This window comes from Cyprinus carpio, chromosome A8, assembly GCF_018340385.1.
Source record: "Cyprinus carpio isolate SPL01 chromosome A8, ASM1834038v1, whole genome shotgun sequence".
Taxonomy (NCBI): domain Eukaryota; kingdom Metazoa; phylum Chordata; class Actinopteri; order Cypriniformes; family Cyprinidae; genus Cyprinus; species Cyprinus carpio.
Genome location: NC_056579.1, coordinates 21,816,018 through 21,842,838, shown reverse-complemented (window position 1 = coordinate 21,842,838; position 26,821 = coordinate 21,816,018). Strand labels below are relative to the sequence as shown.

The following is a 26,821-nucleotide window of genomic DNA, read 5'->3' as shown; positions in this document are numbered from 1 at the left end:
GCTTTTACCTGTTCTTTGCCCTCACAGGATGCTGACACTCTCTACGGTGAAGTCCAATCAGGCTTTTTTGTGAGAAGTAACTCCAGTGTTCCTGAGGCAAACTGAGCTATTACTGCATTCATTAGCTCTGTTTCAGCCCCCAGGCTCTCTGGACTCATGGACTACCTTCATTCTCAAAGACATTTGTATTTTGAAGTGTTTTTGTTTGTATCTGTAGTGCAACACAAGGATTGTCTCATTTACTAGGGTTATTTGCCACACGCTTGTATAGAGAATAATTTACAGTGTATTTCATGAGTCCGTGTGTTTCCTGGGAATTGAACCCATGACCTGTTAAGCTACATCAAGGCAAAAGAGAGAAACAAATTATGCACTCCAATATAAATTAAAATTACATTATGTTTACCAAGGGATAATGCAGGTGTTAGGTTGTTTTTAAAGGAATTGCACTTTTGCAGCACATTATCTTTTTTCCTCATAGGTCCACGTATAATTTTAGTCAAAGCTTTCTTGTAGAAAAACATTTGTAATTTAATTTGGCATGTCTCTCTGGATTGTAGAATTAGACCGCCTATTTTCTGCCGTACCTTTAAAGTTGGCATGAAATGGAAGTTTCAACCAGCTTCAGTGTTGTGATGTATTTCTGTTTTTTCTGAAATGGCTTAAAATGCATTAAAGTGTTGAACTAAAAATTAAAAATATTTAAATTTAATCACCCTCAAGTTATTTCAAACCTGAGTTTCTTGTTTTTTTTTTTTTTCCTTGTTTTTTTTTTTTCAGTTGCTCCAGTCTGAACCTTTAAATGCTACATTTAATAGTATAGTTAATATATTTTGCAATAAAAAAAATACAAGAATAAAGACAATAAACAAAATATTCTAAGTGGGTTAAAATACTTTAAATTCTTAAACGAACTTAAGTGAATACATAAAACTGAGACATAAAACACAGAAATGACAAATTTATTGGTCACCCACAACATGCAGTTAAATGCTTATTTTGTCTCTCTGCACATAGAATAAAAATATATATTCTACAAGAAAAAACATAGAAACCATCAAAAATAAATATACACTAGTCATAATAGAAATTAATATAAATTAACAAATCAGAAATACAATTTAGTTTTATTTAGAAGAGCATTACAAGCTATTTTTTGTAAGATATTTGTAAGTCTCTTTAAGAGCTAATTAAAGAATTCAAATATATTATCAATATCTTTCTTGAAAAAAAAAAAAAGTGTTTTTCTTTAAACATTTAAATGAATGTAAAATGTTGCATGCAATAGTAATAAACTTACTATCAAAAGGCCTGTTTTCAAAGTGTCACCCAAAAAAACAATATATATATATATATATATATATATATATATATATATATATATATATATATATATATATTATATATATATATATTTGCTAGTACAGAAATTTATTTATTTTATTTTATTTATATTACAGTATTAGAGTCAATCCAAAACCCAATTCCAAAATAAGTTGAAACTGGCGAAAAAAGATCAGTTGGGTGAAAAACTGTCATTAAACTTTGCAAGTTTATGATTTAATGGTTAACAATTATGAACAATTTTAAAAGAAACTTCAACAGCTTTGTTGGGAAGACATTTTCGTCCAAGAAGCCAGTATTTTTCTGCATTCTGTCACTGATTTTTTATTCTGAAAGCATATAAATGTAAAAAGATCTGAGAATCTGAATGAGCCAAATCTTGTTTTCCATAAAAGTGACCTTGAAAAAAAAAAATGATGTTTTTTATTCATCGCAGTCTCCAAATAACAACAAGGCACTTTTTAATGGAGCAGAAACTCAAGTCAAGTAACTCAAGTTTGCCACATCAAAATAAATCCATCTTTGGATCTGTAAAGTATAAATAAGAAATGCATCTGAATTGTTGCGTGCTTTAGCAGGATAAAACATCAACAGCTGCCCCAGATCAGTCACATATGTACATTATGAGAAAAAAAACACCACCCTCCCTCAGTCAGCTTATCATAATTCATGACAGCTTTCCCACATATTTGCTTTGTCACAATTACTTCTGCATAACAGCTTCTGGAAAGTGATAGTGATTAATTGCTGCTGTCTTTCCAGACGTGTCGGTGCATTACATTTACCTGGATTGACACCCCTAGATGAGTTCTATAAGAAAACTTCTGCAGGTTAACCTGATTTTGATACTCGAGTGGTGAATGAATATTATCTCATCTGAATGGTCAGTGTGATATGTTTCTTCTGAAAGGCAAGCAGTGTCATCCATGTTAACCCTTGAACGCCTGCCTTGGGTCTTTAGTGACCCAGGACGTCCACGACCCCAAACCCTCCCCCTCCTTCATTTTTATTTTTTTTTAATTAGACCTCCACCTTCTTTTAGTCCTCAATCTATTCATTATCAACAATATTACGGGAGGTGGGGGGGGTGGATTTAAAATAATGTCTATGAAAGCCCATTTTTGTCACTGGGGAACAAAAACAAAAAGGTAATTGCGTCTTTTTATCAAGAACTTTCTTAGAATTGTGAGTTTTCTCTCACAAATCTGACTTTACAACACAGTTGCGACTTTATAATCATGCAATGCAATTCCGACATAAATGAACTCTTATGAGTTTATATCACCACGATTCTGACTTTAAAACTCACAATTGACTCTATATATCACAATTTTGACTTTGTAGCTCACAATTGTGAGTTTATATCTTAAAAATTTTGAGAAAAAAATGTCAGAATGTGAGATTAATAGTCGCAATTACCTTTTTTACTTTTTAATCAGCGGCGGGAATGGGCTTTCAGAAAATTTAGTGTCTGTATGTTTGGGGTCCCAGAGACGCCAGTGCTGTGTTTAAAAAAACACATTCAAAATTAAGCCACATTTTTTATGTTTCAGCTGACTTAATTAAACCCAATAGACAGATATTATTGAAGTTTTATTGATTTAAATCCAGGATTGTAATTCAACCTGATACGTAAAGACTGCATTCACAGACCATTTAACTTCAGTAATGTTATTTCGAAGCGAAACAGATTATTCATATAGAAGAAGTAAGTGTTTTTGGGTGTCTCTCACTTCAAACAGAACATGCAGCTTAAAAAAAAAATAGTTTTTACTACACAAAATGCATTTGGTTTGATTGCCTGTAGGCACTCAGCTGAAAGAAAATCAGAGCAAGCTTCTAAAATTGGTGACTTTGTAGAAAGAAATTACTTGTTCCTTTTTCATTTCAGCACAGATACGCACATTTATACTTTGACTGTAACAGGAATAATGTGAGATCTGCACAAAATCTGTTCTGTTCTGTTTGCTGCTTTCAATAAGGGGAAAGGAATGCTTTTCATTTAATTTTAATGATGATCTGAACAGTGAACAGTACATCAACATGTATCACAAAAATAAAATGGCAGGCAGGTGCTTAAAGGCATTTGTCAAGAAATGGCAAGTTATTTAAAATGATTCACAGCAAACTCTCACACTTTCCTTCTCACACATATGAATATGATCACATGCTCAACAAGAAGGCTACATGAGTTCTATAGTTAAAACACACTTTTCTTTAAGCACACTGGCAGACTATTAAAGAATGCTAAACACACAGGGAGTGGGGACGTCACTTTGGACTGGACAGGGTTTGATAGTGTTTTATAGTCTATCCTGGTCATATTTCACCAACAAATACAGAAAGAAATTACAAATGATATTTTGGTTAAAGAAAATTAAGCCTATTTTGGACCAAATCATGACAATTAAGCACATTTCTCCCAAAACTGCCAGTACTGTAATTTGAAATTAAATTTTTTAAATTGTAAAGCATTTATACAAATTCAAGGTAGGGTGGTTTACATGTATAGTGTAAATCAAATGTAAATCAATCATATTTATCAATTTATCAATCGGTGATAATGAGAATATTTAAAATAGTGTCAAAATTCTGAGTAAAACAACAAACATAATGGTAATGACAGTGCAACATTTGTTTCCTTGCATTGTGGTAATAAGAAACTGATATTTGTTTTTCTTTTTTTTGTATTGTGGTAATGAGAGTAAGATATTTTTTTTATTTTTTTGCTATGGTAATGAGGGATTATTTTTTTTCTTACATAATGGTAATACTTTTTTTTTTTGCATTGCAGTAATGAGAATTCAGTTTTTTGTTATAGTAATGAGGATTAGATTTTTTTTCTTACATTAATGCAAATACTTATTTGTTTTTTTTTGCTGTTGTTTGTTTTTTTTTTTGCATTGCATTGCAGTTATGAGAATTCGTTTTTTGTTATAGTAATGAGAATTCGATTTTTTTATTACATTAATGTAAATATTTCTTTGTTTTTTTTTTGTTGTTGTTGTTTTTTTTTTTTGCATTGCATTGCATTAAAGAGAGTTCAGTTTTTTGTTATAGTAATGAGAAGTAGATTTTTTTTCTTGCATTAATGTGTATAGTTTTTTTGTTTTGTTTTGTTTTTTTTTTTTTTTTTGCTACTGTGGCAATGAGAGTAAGAAAAGTTTTCTTGCATTATGATAATGAGAATGATTTTTCCTTCTTCATTTCTCTTCACAATAAGCAGAATGAGATTTTCTTTCTTGCATTATAATAATGTTAGTTTTTGCCCTATTCTTTCCTGCATTATGGTGATGAGGATTTTTTATCCTGATATTATAGTAATTATAATTTTTTTCTGCATTAGAGTAATGAGAATAAGATTTTTTTTATCTTGTATTATGATTATGAGAATGAGATTGTTTCTTAAATTAAAATATAGGCAATTTGAGGAATTGTGCCTAATTGTTAAGAAAATTGTACAGTGCAAAATGTTTTTAGTAATATTCTTTCTTGATGCAAAATATGACTTTCATATTTTCTTTTCATTTTAGTGTGAAATATGACCTGAACATGTTATTCACAGAGGAAAAGATTCACCAGAATGCCAGAGACGATTTAGGATCAGACTGCAGTGCAGATTTCAGCTTCAGGAAACAACATCATGTAATTAGTGCTGAGATTGCACAACCAGGGCTCATTAAAAACCCATCAACCTCTGAAGCGTTTCTACAGATCCTACTTTACTCAAGCAGTCTAATAAGTAAACCGTTCTCACCTCTTGAAATTGACAACTCCTCGCTGCATCACACATATCCACTGAAATATATATATTAAAAAAAATATGAGGCAGGACACAATTTAACAGCATAAAGTTTAAGGTCAACGAGAAATACATGCTTATTACTTTTTGACAATGTATATAAATATGTTTGTTAATAATTCCCCTTCTCTCTGTCTTCCTGGCACCATCCATTTTTTTAGGATTAACTGGCTGCTAGAGAAGCATCATGTGTCCCATCACAAGAAATAAATTAAAAAATATGCAACACTGTCCCAACCTAAACACCCACACACATTAATATTGGTTTTAGCAGGCAATAGAACAACTAGTGAATTCTCTACAGCCCCACTGGCCACATTTGTGCTCGCTGTTAATTTTGCACGGCTGGTATCTGACAGTAAACGCTGTTCATTCTTAGTGTTCACTGCTTCAAAACAGCCATTGTTTTCATATCTTTGTTCTGTCTCATTTGACCTTCTTTGACACAGGCGCACTCACTCTCACAATAAATATTCATACAAGCATAAATATTACATGCCAGTCAAGTCTCCGGCACATCCAAGCGTGGTTTGAAGTGTTTCAGAGCACAACCAAACACAATGGCTCTTTGTTCTGTGGCTCTTCACATTGCACTACCATTTATTTGCACCATGTCTAGACACGCGTTACATCATTAATTATTCTAAATATAACATCATAACTGAGTTTCATTTGTCTGTCTCATTCACATTATCAATATTTTATCACTGCTTTTGTTTTTAGCCCATATTGGCTGTGATAACGTAAGCTTATATGTAGCATACAACTGTGCCAACATGCACAAATTTGACTGAATCGAATAAAGGGGTTGGTCTTTGTTTCTTATATTTACTGTAAACCTGGACACCACATTTATTACATGATATTTTCAGCACATTAATGGAATAGTTCACTCAAATCTGTCCGTTACTCATCGTCATGTCATTCCACTTTCAGTCATAAAACTACAGTAGTGAATGAGTCGCATGGACTACTTTTATGATAATTTATGATACACATATTAAAATCCTTATAACATTTTCAAATGAATGGGGAAAAAAAAGCAGTGTGAACATTTTGTATAGTATCACATGGTTTGGAATGACATTGAGTAAATTATGAAAAAATAAAATTGTTCATTGTTGTGTGATTCCTGTTATCAAGCATGTGAGAGTATGAGAGCTTGATTGTTCTTGGGATGCTTTCAGTAGCATTTGAGACACTACTTAATTCTTATAATGCTAAATTAAAGAGTATTCGGTTGAAGATAACGACAGACTTGATATGTTCACTATATCTGAGCTACTGAGTACACACACACACACACACACACACACACACACACACACACACACACACACACACACACTTTTGACCTCTGTCAAACATGGATTCAGTGCATATAAATAAGGAGCATTTGGAAAACTGTACACATTTTGTTGAATGTTCATGCTGGCAGAGGCATTGCATTTCTTCAGATGGTGTATTTGACTTATATCACACACTCACACATACAGCAGCACGCACAAACATGTAAACACTTTCCTGGACGGAATGTTCATGAGAACGTTTGGCTACCAAAGATGAGTCTCCCGGATCTCTGAGATAATGTTACTGGCTTTCTTGAGCGCCTAAAGGAGAAGACAGAAAGAGCAGCATTAGTAACACAAAGCAAACTGTTGGTTTGGGATCCTAAAGCACCTAATAACTAACAGTGTGGGGAATATAGAACGAAAATTATGTAACAACTAACTTTACTACATTTTTGTTAACCTGCCAGCCACTCAGAGTTTTTTAATTCGTTGCTAATTTTTGTGCTATTTTTATTGTTGCTCAAAAATGATTATGATTAATAATTATTAAATAATAATACATGATTATTATTATTAAAATAACAGATAATTTTGCAGAGTCACTTAGTTTCCATTTCTAAAACTATATATTTAATAAAGAAATATATATTACAAATATTTTTTAAAAATTAATAAAAATAACCGGCTTAACTTATTTCTAAAACCAGTGTATATGTGATTTTTGTGTAAATTTTAAGCTGTAAATTTTAGTGCAAACTACTCATGAATCATGATTTCTTCATGAAGCCTTTCAGTCACACTTCAGTTTAGGGACCAGTTCTCATTATTAACTAACTATTAACTACGACTTTTGCCTCAATAAACTCCTAATTTGCTGCTTATCCATAGTTAGTAAGGTAGTTAGGTTTAGATATGGGTTAGTTTAATAACTACTTATTTAATTAACAGTCCAATAAATACTAATAAACAGTGAATATGCTAGTAATATGCATGCTAATAAGCAACTATTTAAAAGTGAGAATTGGTCTTTAAAATAAAGTGTTACACTTTCGTATGCAATTTTTACATGAACACAAAGTTAGTGTATGAGACTCATTGTTTGCTAAAATAGCTTCATTATAGAGATACATTTTTATTAGCTTACTAACTACTTGTGTACAAAACGTTGAACTACAGCCCATTAATTATGAGAAGCTTGTAGCCTGACAGTCTGCAGTTTCAAAGAAGCTCCCCAACCCTGACAGTTAATACGGTTGAATGTTTGCTGAAGACATACTGTGCACACACAGAACACATTATTGTGCCCAAAGACAGCCAGATGTAGCATAAGAGAACAGAATGCAAGGCTGACATTAGACGATGATGCAGCATTAGATATAGTGCATCAGAACGCCCTCCACACACCAGCTATCAAGTGCAACGGATTAGAAGAGGAGTCTCGGTTTTAAAAGTCAGACTACTATTAACTTGCCATGGCATCTGAAACTGCCTCGATGTGTATGGCTGTTGAGGCAATGCTTTAGATGGGATGGATCTAAAGACAACTTTTACGAGAGTACAAATGGCCTAATGACTAAAGCACAGCAGACTCTCAGCATGTGAACTAAAACTGCTGCTGAAAATTTAAAACCGCAAGTAGTATTAATGCATTCAAAATATGCATATGATTTTCCATTTGGAGCCAGTGAAACATAAAACTTATAAAAAGTCATAACTTATGTCATATTGTGTCAAATGCAATATGGTTATATACAGTAACCATACTGTATCTGATTACTAACTCATTAATGAGTGAATGTGCAAACATTTTATAATTTTCTTATTACTTGATTACTAGCTTTTTTATTTAAATTATTGAAAAATTCTTTAAAATGACAAATTATACATCAACTACAGCAAAGGTGTAATATTTTATCAATATTCATGAGCAATTTTATTTGAATATATCACTGCATGAAATGTATAAGAACATCTTAGAAAACGCATACTAATTGTCCAACAAAACGAGATCAATATTAATCTAGAATGTTTTCCAACAAAATACATAGATATTACTGACATGAATTTTCACTCCTGGATGAAAAATTGTAGTATAATTGAATGCAGCAGTGGTTTCTCAATAGAAATGCATATTAATGTTTGTCAACAAAATTAAGTCCCGAAAGTGATTGTGAAGTAAGGGAAAAAAAGGTTAAATATTTTTAAGAAATCCAACTCATAGAGAAAGAAAAAAAAAAAAAAAAAAAACGTAACATCAGGTCTAAAGCCTCTACTGATACACAAGCTAAAATGGCTACACAATTTTTTTTTTTAACTTTTTAAAAATGGTTATATTTTAATGGAATAAAAAAAAAAATATATATATATATATATATATATATATATATATATATATATATATATATATATATATATATATATATATATATATATATATATATATATAAAATAATTAATGTTCATTTTGATATTCTTGGCCTATTTACACAGCTTGGTTCCTATACTAACACCAATGTATTTTTAGTAGATTTGGCATTTTCATGTATATCGCAAAAACCGAACAAAACCACACCCAGAGAGTGCACGCAAACACTGAGATGAAGGTCAGACTACTGCTCATGTGCAGTTAGAGTTCACGCTTTCACTGCGTGATTTAGTCTATTAAAATCAATTCAAGATAATGGGGCAAAAATGCCCTCATATGACTTTCATATTTATATCATCTGATATAGTTTACATCACAAGACGAGTATGGGTTTTTCTCCAAATATCAGCACAATTGCAAATGTGATATTGATTTTATAAAACAGACCAATAAATAAGTTAATATTAACTGACTTACATTTTAGACACAACAGTTCTTGCTTTTGCTTTATTTCATCAACGAAAATAGTTCCAAACAAAGCCACAGCAGAACTGTTTTGCATCTCTGTTTCGTTACCGAATTAATCAGCCTTTGAACGAATCGGTTGAATGAATGACTCTATGACTCACTCATGCAGTGATTTACTACCACCAACTGGTGATTTTAGGTTTATATTTAAAGAATATTTTCCTTTTTTTTCCCCAAATCATTCAAATAATTTCCCCAAATATCAGTATTATAAGTTTTTTTTTTATTTTTTAATTAAAACATTATTTATGCATTTGCAACAGCAGGTTAACTGCACTGCATTCATATCCTGCATTAAACAGTCTGTGTGAATCAAGCGGCAATCTTCCGGTCTCTCTTGTGAAACCAACACGGAAGTGACAAAAACTGCAATTCATGGACTGGCCACTAGAGACTGGCTCCAAAATGGAGTCAGTCCCATAGACTCCCCAAAACGCCCAACTTTACAGCAGAAAAAAAAGGGTTTTAGTCTGTAGCTAATTTTGCCCTCCATGACAACACTGCCGTGCAAAGGTAAAAGACCGTAACTTAGATTTTTGTCAAAAATGAGTTATTGATATTTTTGGGACATTCAAGACATCCTTTATCATGTGCATAAGTATCTTCAGTCAATATCATTGTTTTTCCGAGAAAATAATGGTCGTCTCAACCGTAACTTCGAAAAGCCCTGGAGAAGCCAAGGCAGAACACCATATAACACCAGTTACCGCTCTTTCAAAGGCATTCTGCCTTTGTTTGAAATGAAGTTACAGTGCCGGTTTGGAGTTATACAGTGTTCTGCCTTTTTTTTTATTTCCATTAAAGTCTGCTGCATTTTAATTACAGTGTAGACAAATGAATTAGATCGATCGCGATCTACCCAACAGCTCCATATAACAAAGCACTGCAAAGACTAGATACCTTATTTTTTTGTAATGCAGATTATTCACCAGGCTTTCACTTAGTTGGACATGTGTGGACTCGAATGCAGTAGCTAGCATGATCAATCATAAATAGTTCGCAATTAAATCCATATCCTACCTTTACTTGTAACCCGATAAAATCAATCCATGGTGATAAATGTCATTGGAGATGTTTAATACACAAGCTTTCTGAGCATTATTCCTGCTTGCTGGCATTTACATTAATCCACAAGTCATTCTTTTAGTTTAGGCTATATTTAAACTAAAATAATCAATATAAAAACAATATGCTATGTCTAGCATTCTTTTACATTAATGAGCATAGCAAATAAATTGGTATCCATGGTATCCACTAGCATGTTTAACTTTCAGTCAGCTTGTTATGGTCAAAAAAAAAAAAATGAATACAGTTACATTACTATATGCAATAGCTTATATGAGACAGCCCATGATCACTAGATTTTATACAGGTGTTACTATAATGATTTTGTAAATGGTGATCAGCAACCAAATATTGTTAATGTTAAGTTACTGCCTTTTGCCTTCTCACGTTTTGCAAACAATGTAAAGGCAGAGTACATTAACTTCAAAATAGGGGTAAAAATCAAGTTTGAGCTCACAATTTTTTAATGTAGATAATTTTCATTATTAAAACATCTAATTGTTAAATTTCCAGTGTCCTACCTAAAATTTATTTGGCTGGACAAGTAAAAAACTTTAAAGTCATTTTCCTCAGTTTCACACTCTAAGGTACTTTGCCTTTGTAGAGCAGAACTGTGAGGGGGTGCTTTTTTTATTTTTATAACTCATCCGTTCAAATTATATTAAGTGTTAAAGTTCTGCATAATTAAGGGCGCGCCCACAAGATTGACATGACCATTGCCGCTACTGTCACCACCGTCGAGCTAGGTGGCCGTGGTTTCAGCAACCAGCTCTCGCCTCTTTGCACATTTTCTATTATTCAGGAATAACGCAAGGTGACACGCTGTCCAGATGGCGATGGCCCGCTCCGCCCGTTTTGAGCTTCAAAAATGCTCTTCAGAAACCTACGGGTGACGTCACGGACACTACGTCCATGTTTTTATACAGTCTATGGTGTGAATGCATCTAAATGCCACTTCAAAGCCCTATGCTCTGCCACCTGATACAGTGTCTTACTATTTGAACTGACTGATTAAATTTAAGAATTTGACACAAAGATGATGCACACATTTAATTAGGTTATAAAAAAAAAAAAAAAAAAAAAAAAAAAACAAATAAATTTAAAGGTAAAAATCAGTTTAAACCTATTGGAAAAGTTAATTTCTGTTACTCCAGAATTTCTTAGTTACTCCAGCAAACTAATCACCAAACCAAGTGAACATCAAAAACTTTGGGAGTCAGCTGTCCACTGCAGTCCTAAACCAGTCAAAGTACCAGTATAATAACAAGCTCAGCAAAATTTCATCTAATTATCATTACTGACAAAATTCCACAAAATATCGAGATATCATTTTTTTTTTTTTTTTTGTCATTATCGCACACCCCTAATTTTTTTGAAATGTTTAATTATCTGTTCTGGGTCTAAACTGAGCCCAATGCATTACGAGGTTTAAATGTCCTTCAAACACACACAGCCGTACCTCCAGCATCTGTGCAGCCTCTGTGCGCTGCTGAGCAGTTTCCTGAGACTCGATGAGCAGCTCCTGCAGCAGACGCTGTTTGTAGAGCTGACCGACCAGCTCACTCCGCAAATGCTCTTTCACAAAATTCACCAGGAAGTGCATCACCGTCTTTGGCACACTATAGAAAGCAGAAAAAAACCCATCAGATGTGAAGTGGCTCCTGCTCATCCAGTTATCTGGCTCCTATGTGGACAGGCACTACGAATCTGACCTGTCCTGGATGCTCTTGCGCACGATCAGGAAGTAGCACTTGATGAGCCGCTGGATGACCTCACAGTCCCTCTGCTCTCGAGTGCTCAGCTTGCGGGATACTGGCACGGCCTACAGAAACATTTTCAGAAGCTGTTTTCCTTTGAATGTGCAGCTATTGTTGACTTCTGCGGTTATGAGATAGCAAAGACGTACCGTGTCCAGCAGGTTGACGGCTTTATTGGGACTCCCAAACCCTGGCACGGGGCCTTTCTCCTCTGAAGGCATCTTCTCATTCTTCCATCGCTTACCTCCATCCCCAGCCTCTGCCTGTGAAAGAGACGATAAAACAAAAACTACTCCCGTTTGGATTTGGAGAGAGAGACAGAGAGAGATAGAGTTTCAGTACCTGCTGGCTGTTGACAGATGCAGACACTTGGGCAGCGTCTGTGAAATCAGGATGCTTGGTGTTTATATAGGCCAACTCAATTGCAACTAGATTATGAACCTGAGAGGAAGAAACATGAGTTAACATGATGACATGTTTTCAGAATCAGCCAAAAGTGTGCTCTGAATGTGTAGCACACTCAGGATCTTTGATGTATGATATATTCTGTGCGTTTGGGGTAGGGATGGAGGATATAAAAATTCTGGCGGATATCAGTAAGGCTGATGTTGGTATCGATAATTATTTTAATGTTACCACCAATATCCAATAATTAGCCAATATTACATTATTACATAATAAAATAATAATAATAATAATAATAATAATAATAATAATAATAATAATAATAATAATAATAATAATAATAAAACACCAAAAATTTAAATCTCTTTACTGTTATGCGATTTCCAAATTTTTGAAATCCGATTTTTGGTGATTTCGCAACAAGGTCAAGTTGGTCAGTGAACATTTTGCCAAAATGACAACACTTTAAAAAAGATGTTCATTTTATTATGATTTCTTGAAGATTTTAATTAATGATGTTTTTAAAAATTACTTGTGAGTGTTGGATGATGGAAAAATTAAATTAAATGTAACAATAGGTGAAACGAGCATGCACAATTACATAGCCAATACTAACAGATACCAATAAATTAAAACATACTAATAATACTGGGTGATATCAATAAGCCGATAATTATTGTAATGTTACTACAGATAACCGATATCCAATAGATGGCTGATATTAACATTATACACTAATTTATCTTAATAGATTTAGAATACAACACTAAATATCAGTTAGGACATGGTCACATTCACCATTGTTTGGTGAATTTTTGAACTGAGGATTTTTGGTGAAATCCAGTTATTTCAATAGAAATCCATGCAATCAAGTTGAATTATTTCTCCACACAGATCAGTTTTTTCACCTCAGTTTTAACTCACAATGTGAATTTACGCATCATTATAATGTATTGTACGAAAAATGCATATTTATTTTATTATGATTTGCTAAAGATTGTAAAAAAATTCACTGTAAAAATAACGAGAAAGAGCATACACAATCACATATCCAATACTAACCCTGATTCCAATTAATACATATATATGAATGTAAAGAGAGAGACAAAAACGATTCAGATAAATGTCTAAATACAGATCTGTGCATTAGGTATTGCATTGTAAATGCAGCCTAACAGACTTGCTCATCATTACCACATTTGTGGTGTTTACCAAATATCTAACAACCAATATTATGAAAAGAAGGTGACTTAATTAATAACAGAAAAAAAAGAAGTTTTTTTTAAAAACAACGTAAGAAAAAATAAATGTTTTAAAACAAACTTAATGCCACTTGGACATAATTTGATTACATTATGATTGAAAAAATGACTTTATGTGCCTTGAACTCAGAAACTGTTGAAAAACTGATTGTTTAACTTCAAACTGGAGAACTCTGATCTCTCATTTCATATTATAATTAATACATGTTATTATACAGTTAAGTCTTTTATCATTTCGATGTTTCTACTGTTTTATAAAAGACTGCATTCTTGTCTAAGAACAGGCCTCGAGGCAAGTGTAAGTGGCTGGTGTGTTTCTGTGCAGCTACAGGCGTGTGTTCCTACCATCTCATTGGTAATGGGCAGGCGTTTCCTGAGCAAGCTGGTAACCACCTCCACTATTGAGTCATGCAGTTTGGGAAAACGCAAAAGCTCCTTCGGACATAAACAAACACACATACATACGGTAGGTTAGCTGTCAATTATTAAAAGCAATTTTACACTTCCTGTGTGAAAGAGTGAAAGCATAATATTCACCCAACGCACTTCCAAATATTATGAGCATCAAATCTGTTCCCCTTGTTCCCCCCAGCACAAATTCTGAAGTTAAATTTATGTATATAATAGAAGAAACCGAAAAAATGTTTAATGTAAAACAAATGTACACAGTGAAGGAAGGCAGCAGGACAGAGAAGATAAGAGCAGAATGAGGAGCAGAATCCTAATGCAGGCTCTTCTGAGTCTGTGTGTGTCAATCTGTTGTGCCTGTAAAAAGCTTTCACTCTCCTCTTCACATTTCAGTTTGTAGAAATAGGAAACAGAATTTCTCTTGCTTGTTTGAAATAGCAGATTTCTTACAATCACACAGCTTTTCACTTCACAAGACATTAACTGATGGACTGTGGATTATTGTGATGTTTTTATCAGCTGTTTGGACTCTCGTTCTGACGGCACCCATTCACTGCAGAGGATCCATTGGTGAGCAAGTGATGTAATGCTACATTTCTCCAAATCTGTTCCCATGAAGAAACAAACTCATCTACATCTTGGATGGACTTGAAAGGGAATACATTTTGAAGAATTCTTCCTTTTTTTGAGTGAACTACTCCTTTAACATCTAACCACACACATTACAATACAAGTATGGATGTTCTGCATCAAATATTAATAGTCAGTGAAGCACCTGTGTGCTGTAGGCAGAGCAGTGCTGGATGATTCTCTGAAGTTCCTCGTGGACGAGCTCCACACAGCGCAGGCTGGGCTCCTCCAGTCTCTTGATCTGTTTCTTCACCAGCAGCTCAAAACTGACCTCAGGAACAAACAGCGCCGGCCGAGGACCCTGCATCCATCACAACAACCAAATACAATCAGCCCAGATCTAGTCTGCATCTGTTATACAAGTGTTACAGTGGGTCCACAAATTCTGACCAATGATTTTCCATGGCTTTTATGATTAATTTAATACATACAGAACAAATTCAAAAAAAATAAATAATAAATACATAAAAATATATATATAGAGAGAGAGAGAGAGAGAGAGAGAGAGAGAGAGAGAGAGAGAGTACCAGTCAAAAGCTTGAATTAAGATTTAAACATGTTTAATTTTCAGCACTTATTTGATCAAAAATATAGTAAAATCAGGAATATTGTCAAATATTATTACAATTTGGTAAAGTAGCTGCTTTCTATTTGAATATGTTAAAATGTAATTTATTCCTGTGATCAAAGCTGAATTTTCAGCATCATTACTTCAGCCTTCAGTGTCACATGATCCTTCAGAAATCATAATAATATGCTGATTTGCTGCTCAGTTATCATCAAGTATTTTTTTGTATTCGATTATTGATAATAGTTATTATTATTAATGTTGAAAACAGTTTTAATTTTTGTGGAAATCAGGATACAAATGAACAGCGTTTGTTTCAAATAAATATCCTTTTCAACATTTTTTCACAAAAAAAATATTAGCTGTTTGGATAACAGCTGTTTTCAACATCGATAATTATCATCAGAAATGTTTCTTGAGCAGCCAGTCAGCATATTAGAATGATTTCTGAAGGATCATGTGATCTGGTGACACTTATGGTGCATAAAATGCACACTTTACTTTTAAGAGAGTGAGAAAAGGAAGTTGAGAAGATCCACAAAGGTTTTCAAAAAGTACTGTATGTGCTTATCTGTACATGCACACATGCATAAACATGTAAAAATTATACCGTAGCGTTTCGAATAGCTGTGAGAATGTCTAGCTCGGTGAGTCCTCCAAGTGGGTCAATAGACTGCAGGGTTCTTCCAAACGTCTCGTGGAATATGTAACAGATACGAGCTCCTCCACACCTACATTTAACAAATGCACACACAGTCAGTCAGTCAATCCACGAAATTTAAAATCATGCAGCACCTTTGGGATTCACAGGCAGGTTGGCAGATTCCCACAGGCCTGCAGTCGTACCCAACCGTCCAGCCAGAAAATGTCAATACGAGGCACTTAATTAATCGATAGCTGGTGTGGGCTTAGCCAGATATGAGAGATGAACAGCATTTGATCCAGCAGTGAACAGGGTGTAAATAAGGAGCTGGGAAGACTTGCGGATTCTCTGCCTGTCAGATTCAGTCAAGCAGACAAAGCAAACATGGTGTTGCTTGATATCTGTCATGAGTTTCAGTGTGAAAATGACAGACTGAGATGCTGCTGAAGTCACAGAAAAAAAACGATTTAGCAGGAATGTAGTCTTGGTAATGACAGTATGTCAAACTCAATAGCGTGGTGTAAGAAGGCAACCTTTACTAAGTGGCTCCACAAATAACAGTTATGACCTGTTCTTTGACTGTTTGATAATTATCGTGCTCAAAAATGGAAAGAGCTTTTTCAGATCACAAGTTCTAACCTAAAAGGCTGGCTTTACTAAACTTTTAATTAGAGCTGAGCGATATTAAAGAAAAATGTGATATGTGATAGCATGCTAAGTAATGCGATATTCAAAATGCGATACAGTATTTTTCTAAAATCTATTTAAATTGTACTAATATATATTTAAAAATGTATATAACCAACATATCTTTCACATTATTTCAGGGAAAAGAAAGCATCATTACAACTTCTGAAAATGAACTGCTATGTTTTATTGATACAGACGGGACATTGTTAAAGCTTTATGATATGGATTGCTGCTTAGGTCCGGGAACAAGGATTGATTCAGCTGTGTTTGAAGATTTTTCTGCCGAGCACAGCTGATACAAATAGTTGTGCTTCGCTTTGAGGTGACTGTAAAAATCTGTAGTGTTTCCCCTTTGCGTTGCCACTCAAGATTTTCCTGTTTTACATATAACTTCAGTCTGCATGTGCTCATCTCTTTAAAAACCAAAATACTGTCATATCTTTGAGGTACTTGCTCCTTAAGAAAATCACACACACCACAAAAAAAACACAAAAAATGTTGTAACTAACTTTAATCCTGCAGAGCGACAATTACTTAGTTTGTTCTGCTTTGTCAAATAAGATACTTTAAACTCATCGACACAACTTTGTTCATTCTTAAAGTGAACATTTGCCTGTTTGGTGATTAGATTGACTGACTGCTGTCTTGAACTGAACGCTACAGGTCCGGTGTGTGATACCTGTGATTTGACCCTCTTTAGGTTGCCTCATCTTATCAGATTAGCTTACTACGAAAGCATCATGGCTTGTTGATTGTCTTGAGTCACTATCATGCACACATATCAATCCCAACTAACATCCGCGTGCCAGATGCTATAAGATCTGCATCAAACTAATACTTTGACCAAACATAACTTTTTGAAGTATTAAATCACTCATTTATCGCAAACCATTGTGATACCATAACACTACTTTCAATTGGGATTCCTGTTTTTCTGACCCCAAATTTGAAGGAATAGTTCACCCAAAAAATCTGCCATTGTTTACTAACCCTCCTTTTGATCCAAACCTGTATGTTTTTTATTTATTTTTTTATATTCTCTTTTATTAAAAGTAGATATTTTGAAGAATGTTGGTAACCAAACAGTTGACTGTAGCCATTGATTTCCATTGTAGGGAAAAAATACCATGGAAATCAATGGCTACCATCAGCTGTTTGGCGGAGGGAGTAAAGGATGACAATTTTAATTTTGAGGTGAACTGTCCCTTTAAGTCCTAATTAAGACTTTTTATGCACTTATGTTTGATAATACTGAATTTAAGACATTATACGGTCCTGCATGAACCCTGAAAAATTACGAGGTTAAAACATATTTCGAAAATAGATAGGGTGAATTTTAATTAATGGGCAAAAACTAATTTGTGGGGGGATTTAACATTCAGATTATATATATATATATATCATGCCGAATTTAAAAATACAAGGGGGGATTTAACATTCAGATTATATATAAATGGGCAAAAACTAATTTGTGGGGGGATTTAACATTACAAATAAAATACATGTGTGTGTGTGTGTGTGTGTGTGTGTGTGTGTGTGTGTGTGTGTGTGTGGCCAGCAAAAAATAATAAATAAATAAAACGCTGGAAATAAACTGTGCACTTGAGTATAAGTACAGTCCAGTATATATATATCCAGTATATAAGTATAAGTACAGTCCACAGTCCAGTATGTATGCATGTATGTATATATCTCACACACACACACACGTTCCCATTTACTGCAATTGCCTTTTGTCTCAACTCTTCTGCTTGTTGGAAGAACCTCAAAATACTTTGATCCCCTTAGATACGGACAATACAAACTCAGCATCTGGCATCTACAGGCGTCTGTTTCCACACCCCACTGAGTGAAGATGCAGGGAAGCCAATTCTCACTTGTCCTTCCTTCACATTGGTTTCTTCTCACCATTTCATTCCCTCTGTTCACTCAAATGTGGTTATATTGAAAATACAATGTTCTACATGAATGCAAGTGAATTTCATGTCATGTTTTGGTATCATTTGAAATGTCTCGGTGCCAGAGTACCACTGGTCCAATGGTCTCATCATTCCTTCCGAAAAGCCCTGTAGTTTTTAAATAATTAAACTCTGCATTGTCAAAATTGGTATTGTGGCTGTACATATGGTCAGACACTTGCATGTGTCATTATATTGTTACCATTTTACCACAATCAAGCTTAAACAGAATTATGAGGTATTGACCAGCGAGTGTCGTAAATATGTGTTTTGTTCGTCATTAGATTGGCTGCACATGAGACAAGAAGTGCACTGCATTACATTTTCACCAATTTACAGGTTACAAAGTTTATTGCATAAGGGGCGCTCAGTTTTATATGGGCACTCATTTTTGCTATGCCAGTATTGACTATGACTAGACTAAGACACTCTTCTCTGCTCCTCAAATATATGAAACATTAACCTTTAAAGACGTAGTGTTTGTTGATTAAAGAAAAAAAATTTACTATCAAATGTCTGAGATGCTGCTGTAATAAACTTGATGACTACTTTACTGTTTTTTGGTCCCCATGATTTAGCTTTATTTGGTGTTTGATTTATCACAGGTTCCCTCTCATGTCATTCTCTGGGGTTCCCTTACGCATTTATACACATGCTTTAAAAATGCTGCTTATTGAGGACACAATAAAATATGTAGATTAAAATGTATATATAGTATATAAAAATTTAATATATTCCATGTTAGCTTGCTTATTGTGCCCAAAAACATGATCTATAAGTCCACATGTCATATAATAACAAGAGACTATGTTTGTAATGACAGATCAAGAGCGTTGTAGATCTTTAGTGCCAATCATTGTTTGAACTACGGATGAAATGATTTGTCAACACTATTGACAACATTGTCAATAAAAGAGAGCGATGTTAAGAATATGGAAATACTGAATGTGCTGGGCATTTACCCTCTCAATAACAAAATAAACACACAAGAAGCATGAAATTGTGGGAAAACAGCAGTTAAGAAAGCATCTGATCATAGCGATGTGGATGCAAATACATTATTAATAATGTAAAGTTTTTCAGTTTTCTGTAATTCATTTCTCCATTTCCAGCAATTGGCTGTTTTTCAAGTATTATGTAAATACATATGAATGTTTTTATTTATACAGCTGTACAGTAAATGATACACAAATATGTATATACATTTTCTGCTCCAGATTAACAGCATTCATAAAAAATTATCATTATTATTATTATTATTATTATTTATTTTTATTTATTTATTTTAGTTTTGTTTTTTCTTTAGTCTTATTTATTTGTTCTTTCTGTTCTCATGTCATGTATGTATGTATGTATGTACCAAGAGCTCCTAAAAAAAACACACACTTTGCGAATAAAGCAAATTCTGATTCTGATTAAACATGAAAAATAGCATCTGTGTCACTCTCAGTTAGAATTATAACTTAATTTTCTGCTTTAAAACAGCTCTATATGAATATGTATAGAATATCCATAACTCGATATTTTAAGGAACTGCAAAAACTAAATAATCGATCAAAGCCTACGGAATAACCAGCAAAATAATCAACGATTAGTCGATTAATCATTCTAATAATTGTTAGATTCATCGATTATCAAAATAATCTTTGAAATAGACTGAATTATGGGTTTGGAAAACACCAAATCATTAAACTATGTTGATAGTGATGGAGCTTTTGGGAAATGCACAGTTTATTGATTCAAAATATTGTTTGTAGGGTAAATATTTGATCTTAAAGGGACAGTTCACCCAAAATGAAAATTGTTTACTCAAGTTTTCTTTTCTGTTGAGCATAAACGAATATATTTTGAAGAACAGTTGGCGGTCGCCATTTACCTTTGATAGTATTTTCTTCTGTTCTATGGAAGTCATTGGCTACCCGTCAATTGGTTTGGTCAAATCCACTTTTGAACAAAAAAGTGGATTTAATCAAATGATGACAGAATTCACAAATTTTATTCAAATATCCATTAAATTTAAAAAGACCTTTAGAGGAAATAAGAAAAACAATAATTTTAAAGGACCTTGTTTTGCAGAAAAAAACATCCCGAAGCATGTTGGTTCATGTACTCACAATTCAGAGGTCTGGATGTGCCTGGCAGTGCCTTCGATGGTGTTGCAGTAGTCACTACTGGCAAACTTGTAACGATCTGCAGTAAGGTGGCGCTGTGGTCTTCCACAGGCTGGCCGTAGCTGTTGAGTCGGGACTGGTACTGCGCCGTGAGCACTGTGACTCGTGTCTCTACCTCAGACAGACACTCACTTAATTCATGAACAATCAGCCCACTCAGCGAGCCAGGTAGCGGGTAGGGAGCCGCAGCGGGAGGCTAATGATGGGTAATACCGCTGCAGGAATGCCTGCTCGTCTTTGCAGGAGTCAGCAAGACTCTTTTGGGTGTTCAAGTCCATGGTTGGCTCCTGGATTTAAAAAAAAAAAAAAAAAAGTGATGATAGGATTGGACACTGAGAAGTTGATCGAAGCCTGAAAAATTTAAAAAGTAGGAAGGCTCCAGAGCACATCCAAATTCACTGTCTGCACAAAATCCTGTCTGATAGGATGCTTTCATCTAGTAGGTTTTAGGCACTATCTGTTGCTTCTTATAATATCCCATAATCCTCTGTGTATGATTCAGTCGTCAGGGACACAAACTATAAAAACGGCATCTATTTACTAGGTTATCTCTAAAGCTCATTTAAATTTGTTCTAGATCATTAAACTTGCTGTTATGCAGCCTTGTTCTGTCCATTTCAGGAACTAGGACCTTTCAAAAGGAATCTTCATGAGACAAAATATAAAACAAATTACCATTAAAAAAAATAAAAAAAATGAACAGCAAAGCAGTACCTTGTTTTGTACAGTTTTTGCGAGTATCTTAGGCTCATCAAAGCTGTATTTATTTCAGCACAATTTACAGTAAAAAACAGTAAACTGGGGGAAAATGATTAGGTATTTTCGCAGTTCAATATGTGATTCAGTTTTTCAGGCATCATACTCCGTTCTTCACTCTTTGAAACAGTTGTTTGCACTTTCGATTTTTTGTGGGAAAAGCGTGATTGTCAGTTTTCAGAATGGCTGTTATGAATAGAAAGTTCAAAGCAAAATTTCAAACAGAAATCTTTTTTATAACTCCTTTGATATGTCGTGTAATGCTACTTTTGATCAATTTAATGCCTCTTTGTTGAATACAAAGTAGCCTTCTGTTTAAAAAACAAACCTTATGACTTCAGAGGTTTGACCGGCAGTGTATAGAACGGACGGTTGAAGGGGTCAAAAAGAGGCAATTTTAGAGACAGCAAGTCATTACTTTTCAAGTTACTCCTTTGGAAAAAAAAGTCCACATAGTCATTCATAATAAGACCAAGTGGGTTCAGTAAGACAGAAAATCGAGTTACTATTGATTTTATGTTGACTTTAAATATAGAGAAAAGGGCTTCACTCTGAAAAAAAATTGTCTTCAGCTCTTTCATTACAGTCACAGAGAATTTCTAAAATTAAGCTGCAGAGCATTCTTACAGGACAGAGCTAAACTGAAAATTGTTAGTATACTGCCCACTAGTGGAAAACAGCAGCTTCTACCTTTGCTTCTGTCAACAAACTCTCATGTACTGTGGCACATGCTAACTAGGAATGAAAACCACAATTTTACATTTTCTAAAGAAAACGTGTTGTGAATGGTTGCTAGTGCATTGCTAGGGTGTTTCGGGTGGGTTTGGGGTATTTGCTTATAGCAGGGTTTCAAAATTGCATTGCTAAACTATTACTTTTATGGATTACGTTTGATACGCCTTTCACACTCACTACATACACTGAAAATATTAAAAATTTGTGCTTACATGTAGAGAAGAAACCAAAATGTTTTATTACCTGCATATATTCACCTCTGACACATCAGTTTGATACTGTAATCGTGGTTTAGTGTTGCATGATCACCAAACAGCACAAAAGGAACATGTTTACAGACCGGCTGAAAAGATCACACACTCCCTTTACACTCGCACTCGTTCATTTAGTAAAGTTGAAGAAAAACTATTTTGAGTAGTGAAAATAAACACCTTGCACTCACTCAGGAATGTTACAGGAATAGTTCACTCAAAATTGAACATTTGCAGAATACTCACTCACCCTCAGGCCATCCAAGATGTAGATGAGTTTGTTTGTTCATTGTTACCGATTTGGAGAAATGTAGCATCACATCACTTGCTCACCAGTGGATGATCTGCAGTGAATGGGTGCCGTCAGAATGAGAGTCCAAACAGCTGATAAAAACATCACAAGTAATCCTCACCACTCCAGTCCATCAGTTAATGACTTGTGAAGTGAAAAGCTGCGTGTTTGTAAGAAACACATCCATCAAAATGTTTTTAAGATCAAACCATTGCTTCTGAATAAAACATGAGTCCATAATTTATAATAACTAATAACTTCATCCAGTACAAAAGTCTGTTTTCCTTTTACATCAAAATCTTTGTTTAGGACTTTATTTATTTATTTATTTATTATTTTTTGGACTGTGCTTGATTTGTGCATATTTCTCTCCTGATTCAGACAAGACGACTTTTTCACTGGAGGAAGTAATTTTATGGATATCGAGAGCTTATTTTAGTTTGGAACCAACAGTTTAAAGTTAAAAAAACATCTTAATGATGGATTTGTTTCTTACAAATCACTTCATAAGATTAATTGATTGGGGCTGTGCAAAAAATCGAATACGATTTTCATGCGCATCTCATCAGTAAAGACGCTCCTGTGATTAGTAGTATATCTCCAGCACGCAAGCGTTAAGATCAGGGTTGCCAGGCTTTTCACAGGCAAATAAATCCTGCCCAGTTGCTTCAAAACTAGTCCAAAATTAGCCCAATCGCGTTTCCAGGAGGTTCCCCGATAAAAACTGCATCCCAAGGTTAAAATATAAGTTTTTTGGCAGGGTTGCCTTGGTAATATTCACATTTTAGGGGCTAAATATCACGTTATTTGTATTGGTGCCGCTTCAACCCGCGGATACGAAAAACAACCGCAGACTTGGCAACACTGGTTCAGGAGCTGCATTTACTCCACAGAGCCGCAGTCCACCGTACAAGCTACACAAAATCGCGCTTTCAAAATCGGCTAAAGAATCGCCCGCGATTTTAAAATCGATTTTGTGTAGATTGTCAGTGAATTACTTACTCTGTGTAGTAAATGCCAACCAGTGTTGCCAAGTCTGTGGCTGTTTTTCATGTTCACGGGTTGAAACGACCCCAATACCAATAACGTGATATTTAGCCCCTTAAAATGTTTGGCAACTCTGACAAAAACGATATTTTAACCCCGGGATGCACTTTTTATCGGGGAACCTCCTGGAAACGCTGACAAGCCAAGTTTTGACTAGTTTTGAGAAGCAACTGGGCAGGATTTGTTGTGAAACTCCTGGCAACCTTCTGATCTGAAACGCACGCTGGAGAGATACATATACTACTAATCACAGGAGCGCCTTTACTGAAGAGATGTGCATGAAAATCGTATTCAATTTTTTGCACAGCCTTATAATTGAAGGACTGGAGCCATGTGGATTACATGTGGATTATTGTGATGTTTTATCAGAGGTTTCATTTTTGGGTGAACTATTCCTTTAAAAGATATCTAAAAAATAAATCACTAAAATTGGCTGCCTGATCCAAATGCCATGATATCAAACACTCTGCTTGTATGACCTATTTTTTATTTTTTAGAAATTCTAGATTGTACATTTTAGAATCCAGAATACAGGCAATAGTCTGGAAATGTAGCCTTTTCTTCCATATCCATACTCTTTCTCCATACGGACAGAACCCAGTATTTATGATATTCTAGTCTCTAGATACGGCAACCGGTTTTCTTCCTTCAGTCTGAGTTATGCCTTTTTTCATCAACACATGTCAAGTCAGATCTACTCTCTCAAATAACCCCATGATTTGAAGAAATCATTTAATGTCAAGGTTGCACAACATGGCACTGGGGCTAGGAATCCATGCCTTACATTTAATATTTAGGCTTTAGGGAGTAATGTGAACCACTAAGCTCCACGTCTTAGGGCAAAAAGGATATCCCTGATGCTTCCATATAGCAGACACTACTGATCAAAAGATATGACCAAAACAGTGCAAAACCGTAACCAAACGTCTTGTATTGGGTTGCCTGTTCGGACTTTCCTTATACACTTCTCCCGGAGGCCATCTTCTCTGTGACAGGCTCCTTCTCGAATCTCTCAGAATAGAAGCAGAGGTTAATTAACACCTTGAGGAGACGATGAGCCGCTACTAATGTCCGGATTAACTTAACGAGAGTCGAAGAAATGAAAAGTGTCACTGGCAGTTCTTCTCCCATTAAATTGACTCCTATATTTGTACAGGGCCCGAAAGACCTGCGTAACCAAAGACCTGTATAACACAGTAGCAATGTAATACTCAAAACCCGTTCACTCTGCGTAGTTATGACTGATTAGAGTGAAGACATTGGTAGCACGCCAGGTTGCCTAAGCATGGCTATACCAGTGTATACAGGAGCAGCGTAACAGCCAGCTCACTGCTGCTAAAAAACGTCACGCTGTTTTCTGATTATGCATAAGGGAACTCCAGATTGTAATATGAACATTCACACTGTGCTTTTTTCACTATGCAGGATTTCGACCGTTCCAGCTCTTACTACTGCATCATAGGCCCCAGGGCCCTTGTGCTGCTAGCACTTCTGTATAGCACCTTATGTTTTCCCCTGATGTCCACTGAAGATGTTAGTCTCGGGTTCATGTGACCTTGTCACTGATGCCATATGTAAGTTACATTGTCGCATTTCTCCACCCATTCTTCACTAGAACAACCTTATGCTTAAACAGTCTTGTTTGCTGCAGACGTATTAGCACTCATCTGTAACGAAAGGGCTCTGCCGAATCAGGCTTGCACGAGCCCCTTTCAGAAACAAGTTAAAGAAAAAGAAATAAAAAAACGCTCGTGCCACTTTTGCAAATTGTGACATATTAGTGCAGGCAGGGTCACAATCGGTTGCCCCCCCCCCAAGTTCGCGGCAGTTTCGAGGTGAAATGAGGAGCCGTCCGCCTTTTATGCTAAAAGTTCGAGAGGACGCTATGCTTTTTGCTTTACCTATCACTTTATACCCTTTTAAAACTTTGCACACAGAACGAACGGGGAACTCATACAGTACAAACCAAGAGTCAGAGGTATTTTGCTTTTTAAGAAAAGTTTAAGCAAGGACACATTAAACAAAAGGTGACAGTAAAAAAAAAAAAAAATCACTGGTACAAAAGACTATTTCAAATAAAATATGGTTATTTTCAAGGTTGTATTACTTATAGATTAGTATTTGTTTTTACTAAATTCGGCAGCTTTGCGTAGATAAGAAGCTGTCAAAAGAGAGTAGGAAATATTTAACACATATTATAGCAGGTTATTTTTTTTTTTTTTTTTTAACGACCTCAAACTTTTGCACAGTTGTTTTTCTGTCTCCTGAATTGTCTATACATATTCTTATTAATAGTCAATAATACAATATTATTTTAGTACTCTCAGATAACACTACTTAAAGGTATTAAAACCTACAGTGGACTGACAAATACTCCCACTTATTTTCTGAGTCGATATTTACATAACAGATTCTCTCCATATCTGCGGTTACAGCATTATCAGTGGACAATTCAATTGAAGGCCGAATATACAAAATTAATATGAAAATATGCCTGCACCTGAAAGATGGGGGAATAAATATTTATGTGTAAGAACGAAAAATCAATTATTGTCTGGTTGTTAATTGTCAACCGTTAATATGCAAATTACTGTTGTGGGTGGTGTTTTTTTAAATACGTTAAATTGTTTAGTGGGGTTTGTGACATATTTTCACACATCGAATGTCAGAACTTATCGTAATGGCCTCGCCCAATTGAATTTGTTGTTGTGGAATAATAAGAACACAGAACCAAACCAAACAAAAAAATGGGTAAATTAGGGTGAGCTCGGCTGCTTACTCATTTATTTTCCAAGAGAATTTCCAATAGAAAGTTGTGTGGCCTGGCAATTATGTGTTCAACTTGAACCATT

General features: G+C 34.7%; 1 pseudogene; it reads right to left on the bottom strand.

The window, feature by feature from the left end:
- Window positions 1-6,594: 6,594 nt before the first annotated feature.
- The window catches only part of LOC109075507, a 28,324-nt pseudogene continuing 8,097 nt past the window's right edge, over window positions 6,595-26,821 (bottom strand).